At 41.0% G+C, this 13,914-nt stretch overlaps 1 protein-coding gene across 2 annotated transcripts in view; it reads left to right on the plus strand.

Annotated features, from left to right (window-relative positions):
• Positions 1-9,570: 9,570 nt before the first annotated feature.
• The window catches only part of LOC136679681 (alpha-1,6-mannosylglycoprotein 6-beta-N-acetylglucosaminyltransferase A-like), a 252,818-nt gene continuing 248,474 nt past the window's right edge, over positions 9,571-13,914 (plus strand). The window contains exons 1-2 of one of the 2 annotated variants that reach the window (XM_066658338.1): positions 9,571-9,740; positions 9,836-9,997. The gene's annotated coding sequence lies outside the window, so the exon portion shown is untranslated. Of the gene's footprint in view, positions 9,741-9,764; positions 9,998-13,914 lie in introns of those variants that run through there. The other variant, XM_066658337.1, reaches the window with a different exon arrangement.

The raw sequence follows: 13,914 nt of genomic DNA on the forward strand, positions 1-13,914 counted from the left end.
AGAAGCCATTGAACCAGTGAACTGGTGCTGCTGTGGATTTTCCCATTGGGAAAGAATGGATTGTGTTTAACTGGGACATCAATACACTCTCTTATCTTGCTGCTTAGGAAGAGATATCTAGCTACATGCAACATGACCACAGTGATAACAACCACAACTCTGAGACTCTGTCTCCATGGTTCTGAGTTCTTTTAAAGAATGAAAGCAAAGACTGTGCTATACAGGTAGAAGAAGACCAAGACCAAAGAGCGGCATAAATTTCCTGGACTGGGGACTGAGAGTGTAGAGGGAAAAGGCCATGGGGGACAGTGAGAGAAAAAACTTGGTGTGGACCATCAAGAAGAACCTGCTCACGCTCACGACTGAGGAACTTTTCCAGCTTGCAAGGAGTGTCGGTCCAGTGCCGGGGAAGGATCTGTCCGTGCTTGAGATGAGTGATGACGAAGGCTGCTTTGAGTACATCCAAGCCTTCACGTCTAGCAAGAACTTGTTAGAGTCTGAGGACACAGGTATGGCACAGTTGTTAGAGTTAAACAGTGTCATTGATGCCATCATTCAAAGTCATGTAAAGTCATGCTCTTCATTCAAATCTGGGGTAGATAGTAGGGTTGAGATGCATGAAATGCTGCCAGATCATCAACCTAATTTGAGTGTTGCAGGAAGCCAAGTTAACGCAGATGCTGACAGTATGGTAGTGAGTGCTCCTAACACTAACATAAGCCACACAGTCACAAGTAGCTCATTTAATTTAGCTCCAACTCCTCATTTGGCCCGTCCAACCACAATTACTGCTGCCAAAGCTACACTTGACACTGACATAGGTCTACAGCAAATGCTTTCTAGCTATGTTGAACTTGGTCAGAAAGTTATGCAGTACATGACCACGCCCACTCCACCACCCACATTTCCTTCACCCCCTCCATTACAGCCTCCCTCACAACCAAGTGGTGCCCACAGCAATTGTTCAGCTGAACAGTATTCACATATAACACCTGATAGACTAGTCCCAATTCGAGATCTTTCATTGCTCCAGCGTAGAGAATTTAAGATTCAAGGTGGACAGATCAGTGATCAGGGCTCAGATATAAGCTACAACAACATATGTAGACAAATTGAAGAAGGCATTAGGGAACAGTTCAGTAATGCTGAGATAGTGAGAGGTGTACTTAAAGTCATCAAATCTGGAAATTTCAAGGACATGTTAATGCATAAAGATGATTTAACTGTTGGCGAGCTTAAGGGTTTCCTACAATCCCACCTAGGGGGACGGAGTAATATGGAACTATTTCAAGAGCTTATGTGCACGAAACAACTAGACAGTGAAACACCCCAACAGTTTTTATACCGCGTGATAGGGCTCAAGCAGAAGATCTTGTTTTCTTCAAAACATACTGACCCAGATGTGAAATACAATGCAAGCACAGTTCAGGATATTTTTCTACACACTGTATACCAGGGTCTTGGACATAAGCATGAAGATATTCGCCGGGAGCTTAAACCCTTACTCTTAGATTGCAAAGTGACCGATGAGACCATTCTAAAACAAATGATGAAGATAACAAATGATGAAAACGAAAGACAGAGGCGTTTTGGGCCAGTTGTTCGACAGAAACATGTAAACATACATAGCACACAGTTTGAAGTTGCAGCTGCACAAGAATCTGGTATGAAGAATGAAAGCTCAGATAGAAAGCTTAGAGTAGACATGCTCCAGCAGTTAACAGAGAAAGTGGAGAGGTTGACAAACATCGTAGCACTTCTACAGAACCCATCACAAAGCCAATCAACAGAATCATCATGTAAGCATTGTTCAAGGAAGGTGGACCAAAGAAAAGGGAAAACCTATAGTTGTGCCAAATGCCTCGAACAGAACCGTTCTGACTGCACTCATTGTTTCTGCTGTGGTGAAGAAGGCCACAGAGCAATGGGATGTCTAAAGAAGTCAAAGTACCAGGAAAACTGGAGCCGGTCCCTGCCAGGGGACAAGTGGTGACCGGGCTCCATCTTCAGTCCCAACCGCTCTTACCTCATACTTCAGAGTGCCATGCTGGGTGCCTAGGCAGTGTTATGTCAAAGCCAAAGGGTAAAAAAGGAGTACAGGGGAATTACCAGCAAAGCCAAATATCTCCTCGACACTCTCTGTCCTCACCTACCCACAGAGATGAGCGTCTAGCTAAATTTATTGGGGAAAAAGCTCTCACACAATGTCATCTCAATGGCATAGCAGTTAGTGCCTTACTGGATACCGGGGCTCAGGTTAGCATGATTGATAGAAATTGGAGAGAGAAATATCTACCCAACACCAGTGTTTGGCCTATCAGTGATATTCTTGATGACAATGAAGAATTGGAGGTTCATGCGGTAAATGGACATATCCTCCCCTTTGACGGTTGGGTTCTCATCTCTGTCAGCTTGGGGAAGGATAAGGGTTTTGGTGAAACTATTATGGTGCCCTTCCTCATTAGCAGTATTCCCCTTGAACGACCACTATTGGGATTTAATGTACTAGAGAATGTGATTCACAGCCACCCAGTAGGGTTGGCTTCAGTACTTACCTCCCTCCTTTCTGATGCAATAGCGATACCAACTGAGAAGGCAGAGCTGCTTGTGAGCTTCATCCAAGCAGGGAAACCTTCCATGCATTATGGACGTTTGAGAACTGGTACATGTGACACTATTATTCCAGCAGGACAAGTAGCTTGGGTCAAGTGCCAGGCCCCATCTAGTATTGATCCATCAGATACTTACATTCTTTTTGAGCCTGATGAGAACAGTGGACAGCTCGCAGAGTTGGATGTAGGGGAAGGCCTGCTGGAAATACACATTTCAAAGAGACCGTACGTTGTGATACCTGTGAGAAACAGCAGGAAACATTCTGTTACTTTGCCAAGGAAGACAGCCCTTGGTAGTGTCCAAACGATAGCAAGAGTCATTGAGATTGATCAACCCGTGAAACCAAAGGCTAAAGCAGCAGTCAGCAGTGCTGCATCATCGTCGTTGACTAAAACTAGTCTATCCTTGTGGCAGCCTCCTGTTGACCTCAACCACCTTAGCGAGGAAGAACAGGTGAAAGTCAAGAAGATGCTGTGGGAGGAATCAGCAGCTTTCGCTAGAGACACTAATGATATCGGGTGCATTCCTAGTTTGCGGATGTCAATCAACCTTAAAGACGATATTCCCGTACAGAGAGCATATTCTTCAGTCCCTAAGCCACTGTTCAAGGAAGTGAAGGAGTATATCCAGGAGCTGCTGATGAAAGGTTGGATTGTAAAATCTAAGTCCCCCTTTTCTGCTCCCGTGGTTTGCGTCCGTAAAAAGGATGGGACCCTCCGCCTATGCATCGATTATCGTCTATTAAACCAAAAGACCATTCCTGACAGACATCCTCTACCTAGGATACAAGACCTGACTGACACTCTAGGTGGCTATTCTTGGTTCAGCATTCTTGACCAGGGAAAAGCCTATCATCAAGGCTTCATCGCAGAGGGTTCCCGGCATCTCACTGCATTCATTACTCCATGGGGACTCTATGAATGGGTCCGTATCCCATTTGGACTTTCCAATGCCCCCGCAGCATTCCAGCGGAGCATGGAGGAGATGTTAGGGCCGCTGAGGGATGAATGCTGCATACCATATCTTGACGACGTTCTATGTTATGCAAAAAACTTTGACGATCACATAGAAGCTGTGCGCAACGTGCTTCAAGCCTTACAGCGTCACGGGGTTAAGCTAAGACCTGAGAAATGTGAGCTGTTTCGACATGAGGTTAGGTATGTGGGTCGCCTAGTGTCAGCTGAAGGAGTGCGGATTGACCCTAAAGATTTAGAAGCAGTGCAGTTACTGACCAACAACATACCCAAGACGGTGGGAGATGTTAGGAAGCTCACTGGGTTTCTGGGCTATTATCGTTCATACATCCAGGACTTTTCGCGAATAGCCAAGCCAATCTATGAGTTGCTTCAAAACAAGCCCGATCAGGAAAGTCCAGGTGGTGGAAAAATTAGAGGGCCACAATTGCCTTCTCGAAAACCGATAATCTGGACAAATGAACACCAGCTAGCTCTGGAACAACTTATCGCTCTTCTAGTGAACCCCCCTGTGTTAGCATACCCTGATTTCAGCCTGCCTTTTGTGCTACATACAGATGCTTCAGACCTGGGCTTGGGTGCCATTCTCTATCAGCATCAGGATAACAAGTTGAGAGTCATTGGATATGGGTCCAGGACACTAACAGCAGCTGAGCGTAACTACCATCTGCACAGTGGGAAACTAGAGTTCCTCGCTTTAAAGTGGGCAGTGTGCGAAAAATTTAGGGACTACCTGTTCTACGCACCACACTTTACTGTATACACCGACAACAATCCGTTGACATATGTCATGAGTACTGCTAAACTAAATGCAGTGGGTCATCGGTGGGTTGGGGAACTCTCAGATTTCCGATTTGACATCAAATATAGGCCAGGAAAGTCAAACATTGATGCCGATATGTTATCACGTGTCCCGTTGGACATTGAGAGTTATGCTAAGTCCTGTACAAAGGAGGTTTCCAAGGATGTGGTACATGCTGTTTGGAATGGAAGCAGAGTAGCTAAGCAAAAAGATGTAGCCTGGGTTGCAGCTCTCAACATTTCCACCCAAGGTCCCCCTCTCTTATCCTGTGACCATCCAGGTCAAATAAGTCATGATGAGCTTGTAGGAGCACAACGGGCAGATGACGCCATCAGTGAAGTGATAAAGCTAAAGGAAGCAGGTACACCGTTGACTGAGGAGGTACGAAAGTCAGCCAGAGGAACCAAAAGGAAACTGTTCCATGAATGGGGTAAATTATTTTTAGAGGATGAACTCCTCTACCGGCGAGTGAATGAAAGGAAACAGTTAGTCCTCCCAGCCAAATATAGAGACTTTGTTTTAAAGCAACTTCATAATGAGATGTCTCATGTTGGCACAGAAAGGGTATTGCATTTGGCGAGGCAGAGATTTTACTGGCCTTACATGGCAAGGGAGATCGAGGACTACATCACTAAGAGATGTCCTTGTATAAAGTCAAAGAAGCCAGTTACTCATGTCCGGGCTCCCATGGGTAGTATCACCTCAAATTTTCCTCTAGAGTTGGTTTGCATTGACTATTTGCACTTGGAGACAAGTAGGGGTGGTTATGAGTACATCCTGGTGGTAATTGATCATTTTACAAGATTCGCCCAAGCTTATCCGACAAGAAACAAGAGTGGAAAAACGGCTGCTGAGCGCATCTTTAATGACTTTATACCCCGTTTTGGGTATCCATCAAAGATACATCACGACCAAGGCCGTGAGTTTGAGAACGAACTATTTCACACTCTTCAACAGCTTTCTGGTATCCGTCATTCTAGAACATCACCCTACCACCCACAGGGCAACCCAGCTGAAAGGTTTAATCGAACGATACTCCAGATGTTAAGAACTTTAACCGACAAGGAAAAAGAGAGGTGGAAGGATCGACTGCCGCAAGTTGTGCATGCATACAATTGTACTCGGCATGAGTCAACAGGCTTCTCCCCTTTCTTTCTTCTCTTTGGTCGCAACCCGCGGTTGCCAGTCGACTTGTTGTTTGGATTGGTAGAAGAAACAGAACCAAACTCGCCTAAGGGATATGCAGGAAAGTGGGCCAAACGGATGTGGGAGGCCTATCAAATCGCCAATGAAAATAGTAAGAAGTCTAGTGCCAGAGGCAAGTCATATTATGATGCAAAAGTTAAAGGAGTGACATTACAACCTGGAGATAGGGTCCTAGTTCGGAACCTCAGTGAGCGTGGAGGACCAGGAAAACTGAGGTCATACTGGGAGAAGGTCATTTATATTGTAAAAGAGCAGTTTGCTGATAACCCAGTGTATGTAGTGTACCCTGAAACAGGGGAAAAGCAGAAAACGAGGACGGTTCACCGCAATCTTTTATTACTAGTAAATGACTTGCCAGTGGAGACCTTTTCAAATTCCAACACATCTGTCCCTAAGAAAGGAAAACCAAAAGGTCAATCCAGACCCCTTAGCACAAACAGACTAAACAACTCACGAGACAGTCTGGATACTGATTCTAGTGATGATTCAGACATCGGACATTATTGGCTAAGGGTACCAACAGAAAAAGCAGAGAAGAGACCTGCAGGAATTTACCACCAACAACCCACCATAGACCAAAACAGTCCATCAAGCGTGCCTGTAAGAGAAAGGGAAACAGAAAGACAAGGAGTTGATGAACGCACGCCTGTTTTTGCAGAGTTTGGGGAGGAGGATGTATATGAGGAATCAGAAACTGTTCACGAAGAGCAGTACCTGGTTCCTCCTGTAGCAGATGCCACATCAGGGGTCAGGAGGTCAGCTCGGGATAGAAGACCCAGGCAGGTTTTTACCTATGAATCACTTGGTCAACCGACAGTACAGACCTATGCTAGGGTTAACTCAGCGAAGGTGTTAACAGGTCCGCCCCCACTTGCACATACCACCCCTAATCCTAATCAGTTTCAACATCTACCTGAGTATAATATCACATCAAGCTATACCCTACAACCATATCCTACTTGCTATCCCTCACTCACATACATGCCTTATACTTGTTTTGCACCTTTATTTTCACCATCATACATACCACCTGTCACCCTGACATGTTAGAGAAAAATAAAAAAGGGAGCATTTAGTGAGAGATTTTTTTTGGTAAATTGTGGGACCCATTTCTTTTTGTCTGGGAGTGTGTGACGCCCACAAAAGTGTGGTCACATTCATTTTGGTGAATATTTAAATTTTTTCGTATATAATGTTTTATTTGCTGTACTCCTCTGAAGTGTGGTGTGGAATGTATTTAATTTGGGAGAATACGGTCATATTCTCATTATTCATATGTTAATGTTTGGCCAGCAATGTGAGCATTTCTAGCTTGGAGACTTTGCCAGTAGATCTAACTCAGCGACAGTAGGGGGCAGTGTGACATGGAGAGTTGCCTTACGCACGTTGCTGAAATTCTCTCATAGCTCAAGAGAACTCGGTAACGCTAAGACCTGCCTCCCTGCCTCATTATTTCTCTCCTGTTTTCAGGTTGGTAATGTGAAATATCTCTTTAAAGATGTCATAAAAAAAACACATTGAGTTGTGAGCCAGCACTTTTCATGGAATAATTTGCATTAAGATAATCATTTTGTTGTAATATATGCTTCTTTTTGGAATGAGAAAACTAAGCTCTGCCGAGTGTAGCTGGCTAATGGCGCCACAAATTTCTTTTGTTAGAGAATCTCAAGTTAGCATAGGTCACATGAGTCTCCCACCAAACGTTATATGTTTCTTGCTATTTTGTTAGTTTTATAGGAAAACTGTTTTTCATGTAGAATATAAAAAAATCATTTGATGTGTAATTTTACAGAAGCAGTGTTAGTACAGAGAATCTCTTGCAGTACACTTAAACTAATTTTGATACATCTGAAGTGTATGAAAAACACAATATTTAAGTGCTAAAAGTACAGTTCATAATTGTATGTTAAATAGAGTTTAGGGTGGTCACTTAATGTATTAAAATAATACACAGTATATGTGATAAAAAGAACAAAAGACATGAACGTGTGGTTAGAATTGATTTCATATTTTTGTATTCAATGTGAACATTGGTAATATCTTTTTGTTTTTATAAAGACACTTTGAAGATTAAGTGAATTGAGGGAATAAGACCATGTATGTACATGAAGAAAATATAATAATTTAATAAAAAATAGCTCAAGAGAACTCGGTAACGCTAAGACCTGCCTCCCTGCCTCATTATTTCTCTCCTGTTTTCAGGAATTAACTGTTACTTCGGTGCTGTTATACGGTACCTGTAACAGTAGCAGTGATTTTGGGCTAGTGATTAATGGGTTGAAGGAGGTTATATTAAAAAAGATAGAAGATAGAAGCCTATTTATTGAGAAAAATAACAAAAAATACAAAAAACAAATACAAATGCATGTGAAGTAAGTTAACATTTTTAAAATGAACTATGAACATGAAATAATTAATTTTCCTTAGTATGAACTGGACGTTGAACTAGTTCATTTTCAGTTCATGTGTGAATTATGTAAAGATGGACTCCAGTGGAAAGAAAAATAGTGGGGCAGAGAGAAAAGCAGTTGGGCAGGGAGAATTGCATATGGTTAGTTTAAGTTATTTAGATCATATCCTTAGCATCGTTTATAGCATAACCGTTTGTATAATCCTTTGTACTATAACCTGATAATCTTTTACATTTGAAGTTCTGTAGTTAATGAATTTGCATACAGTTTACAGTTTTTCATAAAAAAATAATAATAATAATAATAATTTTTTGTTGCCCGGGCTGCCAGACATGAGGTTACTGCTGATATTTCCATTATTGTTGAGGGCAGTGAGGTATTGACAAATTATGACAACACAGCAGAGACTTGCAAACTGTTGTTGGAACTGATGTATGCCATGAATCTGAGCCTAAGTGTCATATGTGTACTTCCACACATTTGAGAAAACACAACTTTGGCCATGTAGTAACTCTTTTACTTTATTTTTTATTTTTATTTTTTTTAAGAAGACCCATGCTTAACACATTGTAGGTGAAAAGCAGTGGTGATTGCTCTAAGACTGCAAGGGAAGCTCAGCTTCCCCTAAAATGTAAAAAAAGTGATCAAATATATACTGTTGTGTGTACATGTCATTGAATAAATATGCACTACAACGCGTTCAACTTTTGTTCAGAATCAGCTTCTTATCACTGGTAAAGACGCGGCTTTCCTCTCAATCATTCACAGTGCTTTAAACAGTGTGGACGCTGAGCGTCCTCAGAGTTCAATAGCGAAGTGCAGCGAAACGAGACGAGCCATTGGATAAATGCTGGGCTTTGTCCCGCCCATCGGACGTTCAGCGTCTCTGGGGGTCTATGGGGCTGTGGGCTGGCCTCGGCTGGCCCGGACGCTCAGCTTCTGCAAGATGATTGGAGATTTGTCTGAGGCTGAATCCCTTTTTGATTAACAGCGAAATGAGCGAATCAGAGATCCTTTGGTGTAGAGATCCGTGGGAGCACAGGCGGACACACTTCACATGGGCCAAGGCCGTTTAAGCAGCCTAGCTCTGCTGGCCATTGAGAGGACACTAGTCAAGTCCCTGGAAAAGACGCCTTGTTGGTACGACAGGGTCACAGATCATTTTCTTAAAAAGTAACGGAGGGTAGAATTTACGTATAAATAAACCGACACATTTTATGATGTAGGCCGAAATTGAGCTTCCCCTCCTTGAAAGACCAGCATCATATATATATGTATATATGAAATATATATATGAAAAAAAGAATATATATATATATTCTTTTTTTCTTAATTTTGTGGTTGATTTTTGCTAATGAACACCAGTTGGCGCCAAATGCATGCACTTCACTAATCAGCCCTATGAATTTATTAGGGCTCGTGTTAAGTTGTTCAGAGAAACGAAATACGTGGATTAAATGTGGGAAAATATCAAATAAAAATCCTACAATTTAAAAGGTTTTATCAGCTATTTTCGCCAGTGATTCTTCTTTATGAACAGTCATTATACAGACACATTAAATATATATATGTGTGTGTGTGTATAGTGGCAGTATATATTAGATATCCTGTGCTGAACATAGATATCTAAAACATGGATTAGTCTGACGAATTGGCTTTAAAGTAATTCAGTTTTTTATAGCATTTGTTGGGCTTTCGTGAATACGTGGAAAATTATTCATTGTTCATTTAAAGGTAAGCCACTTCTACTCAGGAATAATGTGCTTGGGGAAGAGGTCCCTGAGGCGTTTTTTTTCTTCTTCGTTTTTTCCGGGTTTTGGAACAAGCAGATGCCTCCTCACTCAGGCTGATGGTTGACTGTTGAGACAGACAGGTTATGCTAGAATTGTTCTAACGTACACAGGGGCTTTTATCAACGCCGAGAGCTCGATTTTTAGAGCCAACGGATGTTTAAAGTCATACAGGGATAAGACATCGAATTTTAAGAAGAGGTAAGCCGTGGTTTTGTTTCTATTTCGTCGTTATGAGCAGCGGTGCGATATCCTGCGTATCACCGCGATTGTGTGTGTTAGCTAGCTGCCATTTATTGCTAGCTTAAAGCAGCAAAGAGAACAAACGCCAGCCGAAGGGAATTGGAGCTTGGTTTTAATATACACATAGGAACCACAGTTCAAATAGCGTAGAATCAGTACTCTATTTGAAAAGGTATGCTAGTCACATATGAAATAACATAGCGACAGCTGAGCTGGGTCTGTTTATACATATCGCAGTGTTAACGTTAACCACATTAAAATTCGGAAGTGCGCGCTACAATTTGCCATTGACGTTTATATTAGCACAAGCTTGTAAGCTCTTACAGCTCAATTTAATGCTTTAAACCCATTAAACCCACCATGTGATTATCCTGTTGCTAATTTACCTGCCTTTTCTTTATGGTCCGCCTTCGTTAACGCACTGTAATATCTAGTCTAGGTTTTCGACTTTGCTCTTAAATGTGACTTTGTTATAGAGTCACATAGAAGTAAGCAATTAAAAGGAACGCTGTTACTGCTTAGTTTCTGGTTATAAATCTTTCTTGAAATCACACCAAACGTCCTCTGCGGGCAACTGGTTCAAATATTCTGGTTTTCAATCCACAGTTTAATTTGCTGATACTAATAATTGCAAAAATCTAACCATAATATGTAAAATTAGAGTAATTCTGAAGCGTTTCCAAAATAAAATTCATATCAATGTTACATACAGCAAATGGACTTTTTGTGCGTTGAAATTGTACAGAAATGTCTTCTGTAAATCAGTCAAACGTCATTATTTACCAAGTGCCCAATCTTTTGCATATGACCAGGTTAGTCAAGGGGGCTATTCTACATAGCAGTAATTCTCAGTTTAGCCTAAAAACCTAAGCATCAAGTGTCCTATAGGAAAAGAGCAGCGCGTCACTCATATTGGACGGTCCTGAAGTTTAAATGTGCACCAGGTGATTTCACCAGAGTGCCTGTGTTATTGAAGTTCCTAGTACCTATAACCTACCTAGATGTCAGGGGTTGCACATCCCAATCCCTGACCGGTGCACAAGGGCATTAGTCAAGGTGACCTCCAGCAGCCGAACCACAAGTTGGATGATAATTTTTGAGAATTACCAGAATGCACTTGTGCTGATGCCACCGGTAAATTAACTACTTTCAAATTCTCTTTTTTTATTTTTTTGAAGTAAATTTGTAATATTTAGAAACAAAACAAAATTGCCTATACCTCAGTTCAATTCTTTCAATATCATAAAACCTGCTTTGTGGAAAAACCTATCACCCAGTGATAGTTATTAGTGCACTTGCTAATAGGAATGGGACAATTTTTGAAAAGTCACAAGACAATTTATATTATTTTATATTTGTTATATTATTATGTTGAAGGTCTGGGTGGCACAGTGGTGCAACAGGTAGAGTCACTGTCATCTGGGGTTATGGGTTTGAGCCCTGCCTTGGGTGACACACTGTTCCACCTGTGTTCGCATGGGTTTCCCACGGCTGCTCCGGTTTCCTCCCCCAGCCCAAAGACACATTTTGGTTGACTGGCTGCTAAAAAGTGTCCATAGTGTGTGAGTGAATGTGTGTTGCAAATGACTGGCCCCCATCCAGTGTGTTCCTTCCTTGCACCCAATGATTCTGGATTGGCTGTGGACACAAAACAACCCTGAACAAACTGGATAAGAGGTTACAGACAATGAATAAATGTATTTCTTCAGCCTCCTAACCACCTGCTATTTGATGAAAAACGATTGGGCCAATTTCTTACATATTCAGACGACATTTGTGAAGCATTTTCTGCAAAACTGACCTATTTTCCTGTTTGGTATTTCTCTGTGGGTCAGGGTATTGGTCACTTTTTAAAATTTTTTTTCTTTCCCTCTCCTTAGAGTGTTTAGTTATACTGGTGGTTACGTATGAAGTGCTTGACTCACATCCTCAATGCTGCTAAAGGGCTAGCAGTTAGGCAACAGTGTTTTATAGGGGAATTCTAAAAAGGAAAAAAAAAAAATCTGCAGGGGTGGGGGTTGGTCAGATGTCCAGTTTAATGTCGGATAGTTAATGTTAAACACAATGATTATGAATATACTGTCTTATTCTGGAGATTAGGGTTGGGGAGTATGATGGTAATACTGTATAGTGTGGTATTGAAAACAGTAAGTTGCTGGTATTTAAACAATAAAGGCAGTATACGTCCATATAGTAATCTGTAGTGAGGGTAACAGTACCCCAAGAGTAACAGACCCTTTTTTTTTTTTAAATAAATGAGTAACATACCTTTTTATTAAGTGATGCATGATATACTGGTGGCCAATATATTATTTGCTGATTAGTTGTTGTTGTTATCGATCCGACATTTGGAATTTTAGCCAATATTATAACCAATACCTTGCCGCCTTTTTGTGCTTGTGCATATGCAATGACGCTTGTAAATTTTCTGCTGTGTGGACACTTTTCAAAGTTTCTGCAGAGAACAGTCTCTGGGATTAAATTTCTGTGGTGAAAACTAATTTAAAGTATCAGTGATGCTCCGTACATGCACACACAGAGGTGTAAACACACACACAGCAGGTTAAACGACAGAAAGATACTCTCAACCACCACAGTCCAGGAGCCCTTATGTAAAACACATGAAAATATAGTCATTCAGTGTCTGAATTTATTACTGAAACATGAAGATAAACAGTTACAAACACATGCTCAATCACGCTCACTCTGAGCTGCTTTATGCTGTCCTCTCCCTTGCTCTCCAAAACAAACTAGGTGCTGCACTTATTAGTGCCCCTCTTGAAACCATTCATTCGGAACCAGCAGTAAATCTTTGATTAAATATTAATGAACTACAACTGAAATTTTAAAGAATGAAATTAAAAAGCACAGAAATGTACAAATACTGAAAAGGCTTGTCTTAAGATAAAAATGATTTGTTTTGCTTTTATCCAATGTGAATTTGCTTTAATTACAAACATAATATCGGTTATAAATATTGGTGTTGACTACTACAAGGTGCTACTTGGATACATTTGGATTGCAGTAACATTGCAAGACTTATTTACTTTATATACTACACTTTTAAATGCTGCAGTGTTTTCTTACATACAAAATTACTATCTAGTCTATTAATATGCAGTTTTGAATGCAGTCTCTGCCTTGATGTTGATGTGCTCTTGAGCAAAATGATTAACAAAATTTTGCTAGTGGACTCCACACAATTATTAATTGCTTGGTGAATCCCACAAGGTGAGTAAACTTGCTCTGTAAGCTCCACGCCTCTGTTTCGCCAGTGAAGTTGCTTGACCAGGTCTGCAAGCTTTGCTTAGCAAATAAACATGCTCAGCAAGCCATATGAGCAAAAGTCTGGTTAAAAGAGATATAACTCCAGCCTATTGGAGACCGTAGTGTTTGGGTTTTCATTTAAAGTTTGTGCTTAAAACGCAATATCTACATGGTCTAAACCCAGTCAAAGGACATCTTAAATTTCAGTTTTACTATAATTAGTGTTACGTAATTAAATCTGGTCATTTGGGTAGTATATTTTAAAAGGCAGTATTTTTTCCCCTGGTTCTTGTAACTCTCCTTCGAAATTGTTTTTTTTTTCCCTATTTTTGTATTGTTGCCTTATACTAATGTCACATCAATTTTCATATTTTTGTTTCTGTACTCGCAGTGGTGTTTCACCTATGAAAGAGAGCAGGAGCCTGTGTCTGTTCATGGCTGACCACAGAGAGGAAATGATTGTGTGAGTGCTTTTGTGAGCGAGAGCAAGCACTAAGGAGAGATGAGAGAGAGCATGATTCTGTGGAAATGTTCTGATGTCAGTAAAAATATTTTTCACTAAATGGAAGTGCAAATTTCCAATTGGGCAATTGGGAAATGGGCATTTT

Source organism: Hoplias malabaricus, chromosome Y, assembly GCF_029633855.1.
Source record: "Hoplias malabaricus isolate fHopMal1 chromosome Y, fHopMal1.hap1, whole genome shotgun sequence".
Lineage (NCBI taxonomy): Eukaryota > Metazoa > Chordata > Actinopteri > Characiformes > Erythrinidae > Hoplias > Hoplias malabaricus.